Here is a 12,952-nt window from a genome sequence, read left to right as displayed (position 1 = left end):
TGCTTCCTCATGAGCCATGATCGTTTGGACGAAAGTCATAACAATGATGATACTCCGGCGTCACTTGAAGAACAGACCCTGCGTCTTCTTACCCTGCTCAAACAGTCTCCGTGACGTCTATACTGCCCAGTAGCGTTCTCAAATAACTCTTAGAAAAGAGTGGCGCACATACGCATTCAGGCTTGTTCGAAACCAGTGAACTGCATTTTTTGACGACGCCCATACTGCCGCGCCGGTCTATCCTCATGATGTACCGGCTGGTGTGGTGTTGTATTTATTCTGATTTGTTGTTGTTGTTGTTGTAACCTCAACAACTGTCTCTTTCTTTTCAATTCGAAGCTTTCTTTGTTTCTTTCCTCTACTTTGCGAATGCTGCTGTCTTTCCCAGTAAGCAGCTACATCGGCCACCGAGTATACCTGACACTGGGTACGCGCCTGATTGGATAAGCAGAACAAGAGGCAACTAGTGACAACAGTCAGCAATAAGAATGTAACAGAACACTGACGAAGTCGGCTGCAGAAACGTTTCCGTCATTAGCATTACCTTTCCATCATCTTTGCCTTAAACTTTTCGCAAACCTCAAAGAAAGCTTGACGTACGTATCACCGGTTCCTCTAAACGTGGAATTCGCGAAATTCTTTTATTACGTAATTTTTAGGATATATTGGTACTTGAAGTGGCGCAGGCTCAACTTCTTCGATGCATAATGAAATTAAAGGAAGCCAGCACGGAAGAAAAGAAAAAAAGCAACAAGAACAAAAGAATAATAATAATATTTGGGATTTTACGTGCCAAAACCACTTTCTGATTATGAGGCTCGCCGTAGTGGAGGACTCCGGAAATTTAGACCACCTGGGGTTCTTTAACGTGCACCTAAATCTAAGCACACGGGTGTTTTCGCATTTCGCCCCCATCGAAATGCGGCCGCCGTGGCCGGGATTCGATCCCGCGACCTTGTGCTCAGCAGCCCAACACCATAGCCAGGGAGAACAAAAGAAGTCACACTTGCGATTAGGTTCTGTAATCACGCTACAGACAGCTGAAAACATAGATAACATAAGATCCCATTCGCTGGAACGTAAATCCCGTTCACATAAATGCTCGAAAGACAATTTACAGCAGATGAGAGAGAGAGAGAGAGAAAGCAAGGACAGGAAAGGTAGGGAGGTATACCAGACGAGCACCCAGTTTGCTACCCTACACTCTGGGTGCGGGAAAGGGGAAAGGGGGAAAGCATAAAGTCCTCAGTACATCACAGAACTTACGAGCAGTTGATATCCAGCATCAGGGAAGTACACCACCAGGCTCTGGAAACAGGGCACAACATTATCTTTCAAAGGATTCCTGCCCACTGTGGCATCGTCGGCAAGAACTTTGCTGATAGGGCTGCCCGGTCGGCCCACGAAGACACCCAGACGCATTCAATGCCTTTGGCGAGGTCGGACGCTGCCAGGGAACTTCGCTTGCTAGCACGCAAAAAGTCGCAAGATTTCTGGAGTTCAAGTCCCATGAATTGCCGATTGCATAAACTAGACCCCATGCTACGGCTACAACTGCTATCTAACCTTTCCCGCGGCCGAAAAACTTTGCTGTGGCGCTTGCGCCTGGGAGTGGCGCCTACTCCTGTCGCATCGGAATGGCCGAGAGCCCGATGTGCGACTCCTGTAGGTGCGAGGAAACTATCGAGCACCTACTGTGTACCTGCCCTCGCTACGACGTAGAACGCATATCTCTGAGGACAACTTTAAACAGATTGGACTCAAGACCGTTCTCCGAGTCAAAAATGCTCGGACCATGGCCACACCTGTCACGGGCACGAAAAGCGATTCGTGCACTAGTACACTACTTGAAGTGCACCGGCTTAACCGACTGTTTATAGTGTGCCTGTGCATTGTCCCACGACAGATGAGGAAATACATGAAATCCTAGGGCCTGGAAATTTCGTTAGTCACAACCATACGGATAAATATACAGTGAAGCCAGAGATGGGGGGATACAGGAAGGTAATTTTTATATTTAATCGATATGGTACAAACTGGGTAAAGGGAAGTGAAAGAAAATGCAAGGACAATTGCTGGAGGTGAGGGCAGAACTTGCAATTAGGCTACCGTGGACGTCATCCTGCCTTCCATTTTTTGAGCATTTGCCTGGGTGTGAAGAATGCCTCTAGAAGTGTGCCAGCGCAGCTCACGGTCTAGGCGACGGACGTGCAACGTCATTCTAACCGCAGGCGTCAACGTAGTACGTGATCTTGGGAAGCGGAAACCGGCCACTGAGCCCTCGTATATGCTACCTTACGGCACCAAGACTGCCGAAGTCGAGGCTATCGATATGCAGTGAGTGAGATGAGAAAAGCGATCCGAGGGGATAAATGTTTTGTTACATACAACCACACGAAAGAACCGGACAACGAAGTCAAGGAAAACACGGAAAATTATAAAATGGTAAAATTGGCAAAGTAAAGGAGAAAACTCATATGACCTCGTAAGAATTCACTATGAAAATCATGCCTCTCGGAGTAGCGAGATCGTTAAGTCTGGAGTGTTCTGAGGCCTCGCATTGGTATGCGCGGCTCGGAAAGTCCTGATCTTGCATACTATTAAAGAAACAGGGGCAGGTGCGAAAGTGATGCAGCCGGATCGAACTGTATACGTTACGACAGAGCTCTAATTTTAATGGAAACATGAGAGTTGGCCGTAAAAACTATCCAGTAAGCTCCTTTCAAGGAATTCTCCTATGAACCTCCTTTTCTTGAAGGAACCTCCATAGCATGAGAAAGGATTTATATCGTCTTGTTTTTGGGGCACACACCGAGCTCATGAGTGTTTCCCTGCACCGTAAAAGGTGCGCCCTTTTTTTAGATGATAAATACACTTTTCGTCCCAGCTGCATCATTAAAGGTAGTGAATAATTATAAGCGAGGCTAGAATGAAACGTCTACTTCGGGGTATTTTGTTCTGGTCCTCGTGTTGGCAACATAATTACCTCTCTTTTTAAGAGTTAGCAGCAGCATAAATTCTCAATTTCCCAACAAATAATTTGTCCTGCAAGTAAAAAGAACTTCGACTAACGAAGTTCATTGGGAAAACATGATCGTCGAGAGTGAAATTCTATAATAATATTATATTACTCATATATACGGTGACCATTCAAACTGATAGGTCAGCGGTAACAAAGATTTTACAATTCCCGGATAAGAATTTCACGGCTTCTAGTCACAAAATGTTCCTTATGTAAAAGGCTTCGCTTACTGGCTGGCGTTTGGCCGTCCACCACTCACGACAGGTTTCCGGTTTGATCACATCGACGTTGCGGTAGATGATAACGAAATGCACTTGCCTAAGAAGTATTTTCTTTTAAATGCAAGCTCAGTTGTTTAGTCACTATCCACGTGACAGTTAGGCGCCAATATGCCTGAGAAGCACGAGAACAGAAAATATTAGCAATGGACCGCAAACAACTTTATTAGTTGCCCTATGAAGATTATTTGAGTAAGAGTTATTGAACGCAGCATTCTAACTAAGCTTCAAATCTAACGAGAGCTCGGAAAACTAGGCTAAGACGGTCTTTTCACTGAAGCAAACGTCCCTTTTTTAGATACTTCCCGTCAAAATTTAGCTTTTCAGTGTAAGCAGAAGAAAAGCAGGATTGTTGAGGCACATTTGTTTGCAACGACTGCATCGCCTACGAAAGTCTGCACAAGCTCGCGGAATACAAGCCTTTGCTATTAGGTATATTCTTGATTTTAGTTTGAAGCTGCTTATTATAAATTAGTTCTGCAAAGATCAAATATTTGCCTAGTAGAGGCGTTAGTTGTGCCATTGTGGAAGTTCAGAAGCTTTGTAGTAAGACAATAGAGCAACTAAAAGCAACTAAGAGGCAACTAAGGACATAACAAAGGAGAAGCAACCCTGGCAGCATTTATGACAAGATATTATAGTGACTCATAGCTGAGTACGGAGATGGGACATTGCAACTTTACGTCTAGCTACTATGCATGATTTCGAGTTTCTTGCAAATTTGGTATGAAGGAAATATCAGAAGTTCAGTGTGAGCGTCCGTGCATACAGCCAAGAATATTGGCGCCATTTGAAACAACGGAACACCCACTTTAAAGAATTTGATACAAATAAATTGTTGCCTAAGAGCATAATTTATTCAATGCACAAATGAAAAAAAACACGAAGACAAAAGCACATTCATCTGTTTACAATGCCGTTCACACTGTCATTTCATCCTGCTTAGCAATATGAAAGTGTTCGCGCTTTCTAAGCTTTCGAAAAAAGAAATAGCAAATGAATAAACAAACAGTCGAGCGCACAGAGGCTGACAAAGAGGATTAGAAAAAGTTAAAAATATTAAAAACTACGCCGATGTATTCGAACAAGTATAAGAAGGTGAAATATGGGGACAAAATATGCTTTGGTCTATTTTTTCAGCATTGTTCGCGTCGGGCTACGTCTGTCTCTCTTTTACTTTTGCACATATTCATTGTTACTGTTTGGGACCTACATCATCGTACACTCATAAAATCCACTGCAACTTCGAATTGAATAGTTTGCTTATCCACGCATAGGCGAGTTTAATATGTGTTTAGAAGGCTGCATTATAGAAAGCATATAAAAAAGTACATAAAGCAAAAGCAATCTCAGCTCTCATGGTTCGGCAGAGCGTTCTTCTCAGAGATGATTCAGCGCATCGACGAGTTACTAACGCATACGACTCGTTTTTGAAGCAGCGAGGCTGTCTCTTGGCTGAAGCGTCTGTGCACCGCCGCCGCTACCAAGTCGGCATTTTGCAGAAGACGAAGATTCACTGCTGCAAGAGGAGAATGCGAAGGTGCTGCGTGCGCCCGAAAGAGATTGCAAGGATAAGAATAAAAGGATGAACACGCACTGAGCTTTTGCATTTTGTTATCCAGTATTTCAAAAAGGCGGGTTTGAGATGGGGACCATTGTATTCGGCAGGAGCTTTCAAGACACGTTCACAAGTAAAAAGGATAAGTTGTTCGTTTTATTTTCTTTCCCTTTTGATTGAAAACCAGAGAAATGTGAGCGTGTGTTCAAGAAGTTTCAAAATAGGTGTAGAAAATTCAGAAAGAAAGAGTAATTTGAGGGAAATACTTAAATAAAATTACTCACGATTACGACACTCCCTAATGGGTGATTCCACGAGAGATCAACACGGGTCAAAAAATTCATATTTTAGATTTCATTGAATATTTTATATTTTATGCGCATATCACTCGGTAGCACTAAAGTGAACGTGGCTCCTTTCTTAAATGAATATTTCAGGAGGAAAAAAATAGGCAGATGCTTCAGTGCGGAGGTGCCTATTTTATGCCCAAGGCATTTTCACAAATTTACAACGATGTGAAATACAATATGTTACAGCTATGAAGAATACATTCTTGTGTGTAAAACGTAGACATAAAGAAGGGTCAGCTAGCACTGTTTACGAGATTTTGAGAAAAATTTACGATGGTTTTTTTTTATTTTTATTTTTCAATAGCGTTCATTTTTGTCAAAACTTCAAGTTTGAGGCAAATTCTAGAAATGGTAATTTGTGATACAGCAACAATATTCAGCACACTTATTGAGTAAGTTAAGGTGTCACAGTCTAGCGAATTTCAAAAGGCTACGTGGATTGGTTTAGTTGATAAAAAATCGTAAATATAGCAACTTTTGAAGATTGTACCAAATTAACGAATTTTTCTAAAACACTTCCGTTTTGCACCAAAGCCTCAAACAGTGCTAGCTGACCCTTCTTTATGTCTACGTTTTACACACAAGAATGTATTCTTCATAGCTGTAACATATTGTATTTCACATCGTTGTAAATTTGTGAAAATGCCTTGGGCATAAAATAGGCACCTCCGCACTGAAGCATCTGCCTATTTTCTTCCTCCTAAAATATTCATTTAAGAAAGGAGCCACGTTCACTTTAGTGCTACCGAGTGATATGCGCATAAAATATAAAATATTCAATGAAATCTAAAATATGAATTTTTTGACCCGTGTTGATCTCTCGTGGAATCACCCTAATACAAAATTTGAGCTCAGCTCTATACGTGGTTTCATTTCGCGATATACTAAGTGACGCGGACAATCTGTCTCGTGCAGCATGTCGCAAACGGAGTGAAGTGTGGCGCGACTGCCTCCCTAATTGGCAGACATGCGAGAGCCAGCACGTGGGTGACGCTAAGAACTCTTCATAAATAATTAAAGAAGACCAACAAGACAAAGGAAAGAAAGCCACCGCAGTCTCTGGGATTTACATTTATCCTTCAAGGCATCAGGTTCCTCTTGTCGCAATTTGCACGGAAAGTTCTGAAATGACCTGGCTCGATGGTGAGGCTCAAAAGATGGAACTTCGCGTGATTCGTATTCTCTACAGGACATTACCATTGGTGTTTCGTTTATTTAGCCCAAAAAAGTTGCCAAAACTATTTGTACTGGAGGCCTCCACCTTTAGCAAGCGACGCTTCTCTCACGCACAGGTATCGACTTGCAGCGAACGCGTCCCAGTTGCACTATCTCGGGCCGATGAACCCACCAATAGACAGTTTTAGTTAAGCGTCCGCCACCACCCACGCACACAGCGCGCGTGGTCGTGCTTACGTAGCGAAGCGCGCGCGCACGAAACGGAAATATTTGGCCGGGCGCAAAAGTTGAGAAGCGGATTGCTGACTCGCACGCACAGAAGCCGGTAGTGCACGTGCTACCCAGCGCCGCCATATATGCCAGCTCCTGAAACTGTGTAGCCAATATCAGCCGCCACGAAGTCAAACCAGGAGCCGGAGTCATATCTTCGGCAAGAGCCGTATCGAGAAAATGCGCTCTCCTGGACACGCGAGAACACGCGAGATCGTCCTGCAAGGCCCGCAGAGCCCGCGGCGGACGCTATACGCATCCTGGTGTTAACAGCGCAAAACGTAGGCGAGATACGAGACGAGAAGACGACAGCACAAGCGCTTGTGGTGCCGTCTTCTCGTCTCGTGTCTCGTCTACGTTTTGCGCTGTTAACACCAGGATGTTAACACCAACAAGCTCCAGCTGCTATTCTAACGCTACGCAGTTTTTGGAAAGGCTGCGGGTGCTCGCTAGAGACCGCGCATGCTTCTGCGTACTGCGCATGCGCACTGTTGCCTCCCTGGATTTGCTGCATACGCAAAGCTGCCGCGCACGCCCAAATAAACTGTCTAATACTGTGTTACCCAACGAAGCGAAAAGCACTGGAGAGGGCCACTACGGCAACAAACACCGCAAATTATTTCATGAACGGGAAGCAGATTACCCCTGCTTGCTTTTGGGTCCTACGTTTGTCCGCCATTGCCAAATTTTGCTAGATTCTTAATCCGTTGTTCTTTTACTGGAGAAGTCTGCTGAATATATCCCCATGAAAGGCTTTTCATGATGCAACATGCAAATTTCATTAGACCAGGTGTCTTACCGCTCAAGGAACTTCTTATAATATCATTTTAGGCTATGTTTATGTGGTTGAACTTGCTTGAATTGCACTAAGATTTATCCTGGATGTTTCCTTGAGACCACAAGAAACCATATTATGCAAGGAGCCTCACGATATTCAAGATAGAGTAAGCGCCTGTGCTATCCTGCCTTGCTCTCAAACCTTGCAAGTCCATGAATGCGGGGTGCGTCGGTTAAAGATAGAAAAATGAGTTTTCAATTGTTTGCTTTTTGGAGACTGATGCAAGGTGCAGAAAAATAACGCGTTCGTCAATGAACGGAGGGAGTAAAAGTGACAAAGAATAAAAAGCACGTTCGTTCAGAAGCCATTACTCACTTGATCAAAATTACATGCATCGGAGGTTTAAACTTTCTTGTGGCTCGTTATGCTTAGTCAACAATTTCGAGAAAGCTTACGCTCTCTTCGTCACAGTACATTATCGTGTAACATACTATAGTGGAGCAAAGAGAAAAGTAGAAGGCAGGGAGGGTAACCAGAATAAAGTCCGGTTGGCTACAATACACCGGTGAAATGGGAAAGGGCGAAACAAGGATTAAAAGGAGAGAGAGGAGGCAAGGAAAGAAGGAAATTGCGGTGAGTTCGCTGACGCGTGTGGTCTTACAGAAATTGCACTAATAGTCACAGATGGTCGCACGAGCCCGTCGTCCTTAAGAAGCGCAAAAGCGCCTTCACCGCTTTATGGGCCGACGGGCAATGGGGTGCTGTTCCAGCAGCACCTGTTCAGAAAGCGGCCGATTGTCCAGTAACGTGCCAATGCGAGCGTTTGACGTTATGCCGGCATCAGTGTATTCAATGACCCGTTATAAACGTTAGAACGAAAACTACATCACGCAAACTACAAATATTCATCGAGGCTGGAATGTAGCAGTGGCCGCGGTGCTTATTGATTCTAATGTCCGAGAGAGAGATACCTGCTATTGAGAGATGCGGTAGTTGAGCGAACCGGATTAATTTTGACCCCCCGGAATTCTCTGAACTGAATATGAAGCTTGGCATATGGAGAGTTGTTACATTCCTCCATCGCGAAATCGCTGCAGCAGTCGAATATCGAACCTTCAACCCCGTGCCCAGGCACGCAACGCCCCAGCTACTGAGCCACCCTAACAAATTTCCTAATTGAGTCGCCGCCAGGAATTCGCTCAAAAACAGGACCATTCCAGTGAAAGAGACATCATCAAACTGAAAGTTGCACAACATTGAAGGAGCTCTGAAATGCAGAGTGTAGTTAACGAATGAGTCAGACGTTCGGGTCTGGGTTTATATACCTTCGTTTATCTGGCAGCAACTGAGTGACCCTGTGACCTTGGCCACTGCTTGTGCTCAGGGCACCAGTGCATCTCATTTACTTGCAGCGCACTCGCGGCCCGACAAATATGCATGCACCAGTTTCGAACAAGTACACTTTTTCAAGGGCCTCAGTGCATACACCGGCAACCATCCGCAAAATGCTGAATTGGCACAATGAGCACCAGCTGAAATAAGGATAGGAGCGATCCTGATGATCGATCAGGATCCTGATGATTGAACGAGGTAATGACCTGAGGTAGCGATTCATATGCTGTCTTGCTTGACTGTAACCGGAGTCAGGGCCTGACGTTGCTTGTGTGTGGCCCTTTTTCCTGGGTTTCGTAATACGAATCATTTCGGCTGTATGGCATGTTGCTGAAGTCGTGACATATCTGTTGCTGTCTTGTCCCCCTTCGCCTTTCAACTCACAGTTGCATTGGCAGTGGCCTTCCATCGTAGGCGTCCTTGTCCTGCAAGCGCGACTTGTGGTGGCCCAGCGACTCACTCGTGCAGTACAGGACTCTATTAGAAACACATAGTTAGATCATTATGACATATTGTGCAACATAGCAACGTTGTGGCTACTGCTGAAGACGCTGTCATAAAGACACTTCCATGAGAAGCGACAATATACGACGTCGGTCTTTAAAGTCAACTTACTGATTCCACATTCGCAATTTCTTCTCCGTGCATAAGCGCCAGTTCGTAAGTTATTACTCTTACTTTTAAGTTTTTTAGGCCTCAAATTCGGAAGTTCGTCTCTTATACCACCGAGAAGTATTGAGAAGGCGTGTTTAAGCCAGATAACGGAAGCTGTATGTCAATAGAAATGAGGACACGGACGAAGAGCATGATGGAAGAGCATGTGAGAGGCACTTTAAAAAATGGAAAGTATAATATTGTGCTGCCAGTTCACCTGAGAGGGAAAAAAAAGAAGTGGATAGGTGTCGGGCCTTTTCGAAGATTCCGCTGTGCGGGCCTCCGAAAGAGAAGACACTCGTAGTGAAAGCGCTACAAGTGCGCCCGCGAGGTCTCTCGCATATATTTCTTACCTACGACTGTGACAAAGACGATGTCGCACTTGAATAATCGATGTCCCGCGCGCGAATACATGGGCCAGTGGACTTGGACGGTAGAAGCCTAACAGGCGTGTGCCCAACTTCAGACAATCTGTTTACATTATGTCGCGTCTCTGTTTTGAGCCACTCTTATGCTTCTATTATGGTTTAAAGCATGGCTGTTTCGAATATGAGCTACCTGAGGGAGCCACAAACGAGAAAGAATGATGCGTCACTTTTATTATTTTCTGACATTTCCGCTCTTCGATCACTACTTCTTTTCGGTAATAGAGAAAGTATTGATGATCCACTTGCTCGAGCCGCGTTTATTATTTCATGTCCATTTATGTTTCAATAGGTAACGTATGTGTTGCTATTCATACTTCTGTACTATTTTATTCTGCCGTAACAAAGTTAAACACGGGCACTAGTCACCACTGTTTTTCGCATAAAGAGTAATTATCTTAAAAACGATGAACAGACATATTATTACCTAGCCTTCTACTGTCTTCTGACGACAAGTTCAGTCACTGGACATTCCTTCTCCCGTGCAGTGCTCTTGTGAACGATGTCACCGTCTAAGATAGCGCTCTCTGCAATGCATGTTCGATGTATACCAAGGTGTGCTCTTTCTTTGGCATATGCGCAACAGCGCCAAGAACAAGAACATCGTTGATCGCCTTTCATGTGACATATCAGGCGACGTATAACACTCTGCACATGAAGGAAGCTAACGAATTGCTAAATGCACAAGAACGGCACACTGAAGGCCAAAGTAGAGGGTTTGCAGAATGGGTTAGAAGGACGCAACGCGATATTCTTGTGGTTATGGCATTGCACTGCTGGGCGCGAGGCTGCGGGATCGATCCTCGCCTCGGAGACCACGTTCCAAAGGGGGCGAAATGCAAAAATGCCCATGTACCGCACTTTGGGGGCACGTTTAAGAACGCGGGTTGTCAAAATTATTCCGCAGTCCCCCGCTACAGCGTGTCTCATAATCAGTTCGTGGTTTTGCCGCATAAAACCTCAAAATTTTATTTTCGTACATGTGCTTGACGAGATGGATGAGCAGCGCAATGGGCGCCGACGTCACTGCGCTTTACGTGACCGTCATTTTTTTCTCGCACACTTCATGGTCCCAGCAATTTTTCTCCGCATGATTCACAAAAGCCTCCCACTTCTAATTTAGTTCCATTTCTTAGCTCTATCAACCATTATGTTTTAAGGCATATTTTGATTGCACTATTCCCAATTCATGCGCAGCAACAATTCAGAATTCCTTCTTTCTATCTGTGTGTACGCCCAACCACCACAACTTGACCTTGTGTCGGTTCTTTTCATCCATCACAGTAGTGACTGTATTTAACCCTTTATTGACAAGTGTTGTTTACAGGCACCATGCCAGGTAAAAAAGAATTTCTTGCCGATTTAAAAATTGAGTATGAAGTTTCTTCCTAAATATCTTCGGCCAACACTGAATGACAGGAAGCTAGCGTCAGCTGTTGGTATAGAACAGGAACACTGGACGAGGAAGAAGTTTAGCACACGACTCGCTCTGTTTTCAAAACAAAGATATCCAGCTGTAGTGGTATCAGACATGTGACGTAAAAATGAAACGTAGACCTATGGTTAACATATGGTAAGAGCTGTCTATAAAAACTGAAAATGAAGCCTTAGGCAGCTTAGGGTGAAGCCCACTTTCAGTTTCCTGCTTGAGGTTTTCCGCTTATAGTTGGAAAAAATTATTGCATTTTTTTCTTTGTGTAGATTACACGTATTCTTTATGTGTCTGGCACAGTTATGTAGAAAATATACATTTTTCAGGGTGTTTATATGTCTTGTCTTTAAAGCGTTAAATGATATTAGAGCTCCATATGTTGACTCAACTTTTCCAGTGCGCTCTTTTGTTTACATCTACTTCACCACTCCTTGCTCTTGTTAACATATTTCTGTTAGACTGCCCTTCCTGCTTTTGTATAATAGCTCAATATTGTCTTTCTTTCTTTTCTATCCGCTAATTTCCCACTAAGACGGTGGCTATAGCTCAAAAACGCCAAAAAGGCATGGTTTACAATCAACCCCCTGTCCTCTCTCTTACTTTCCTGCTACTTCTTATCCGTGGCTTCATTTACGAGGTCATTCTTTAAATTCATTTTTTATTCATTGTGAACACTAAGCCAGCATATTCTGCAGGCGAAATCTGTCAATTTTCTTATGCCGTATCCTCCATCTTTGACATACGACCCCCGTACCACCCCATTCCACCTGTCTCCCTGCGAAACCGAGGTTTCCCGTTGAAATACTCTTGGAACATAGGCAATGCTCCTTCTGCACCTCATCATCTTTTTAAACTATCTGCGTTTGTGCAACATGTGTCCGGATTGCGTTGCGCAAGGCGCTGGTATATTTTTATATTGTACATAGGCTTATATCTTCCTATCGATTGGACTAGATGCAATTGACATTATTCCATACTGTGATAGCAAAGAATTTCTGTGACACCTGATAAGTTTAGAGGCCAAGTACGATAAGTCTACCTCTTAATTTGAGGAGTGCCGCATGTGCATTGTGGTGCAGTGCAAGCTTTAGCAATAAAGTCAAACACGTAATGAAGTGAACCCTTCAAAATTCGGGACACGTGCCTCATGAAGGGCGCGTTGATGTCTAAGAAGTACGCGGTGCTGCTGTGATCTGCACACGAAAACACATAAAAGGATGTAACGAGACAACCAAAACAGCAAAAAAAAAAAAAAGCAGAGCAGTGTAGTGTGGCAAAGTGCCCCAAAATTGAAAGGTTGATGGGCTAACGACTCCGCCTTTGCAGCCCATGCCAAGTAAGTGCCTTCCGAAAAATCAAGGAAGCAAAAAACAGGGTACAGAAAACAGGATGGTGAGTGCTTTAGTTATTACGAGTTATCACCCACATCCACGTCTTATTTTTTTAATGTATTAAATGAGCATATCGTTCCACACAAAAGCTCGGTGGTGCACACTTTGAGGTGGAGTGTAAGGGCTTCCTACAATAACATTATGTTATTATTACCACAACAAACTATGTGGTATCTTCGTCTTTTCTTCTGTCAATTTAATATGCACACTCAGAAATCAGCAACCG

Source organism: Dermacentor albipictus, chromosome 1 (assembly GCF_038994185.2).
Source record: "Dermacentor albipictus isolate Rhodes 1998 colony chromosome 1, USDA_Dalb.pri_finalv2, whole genome shotgun sequence".
NCBI lineage: Eukaryota > Metazoa > Arthropoda > Arachnida > Ixodida > Ixodidae > Dermacentor > Dermacentor albipictus.
Note: the sequence above shows the minus strand (reverse complement) of the source record.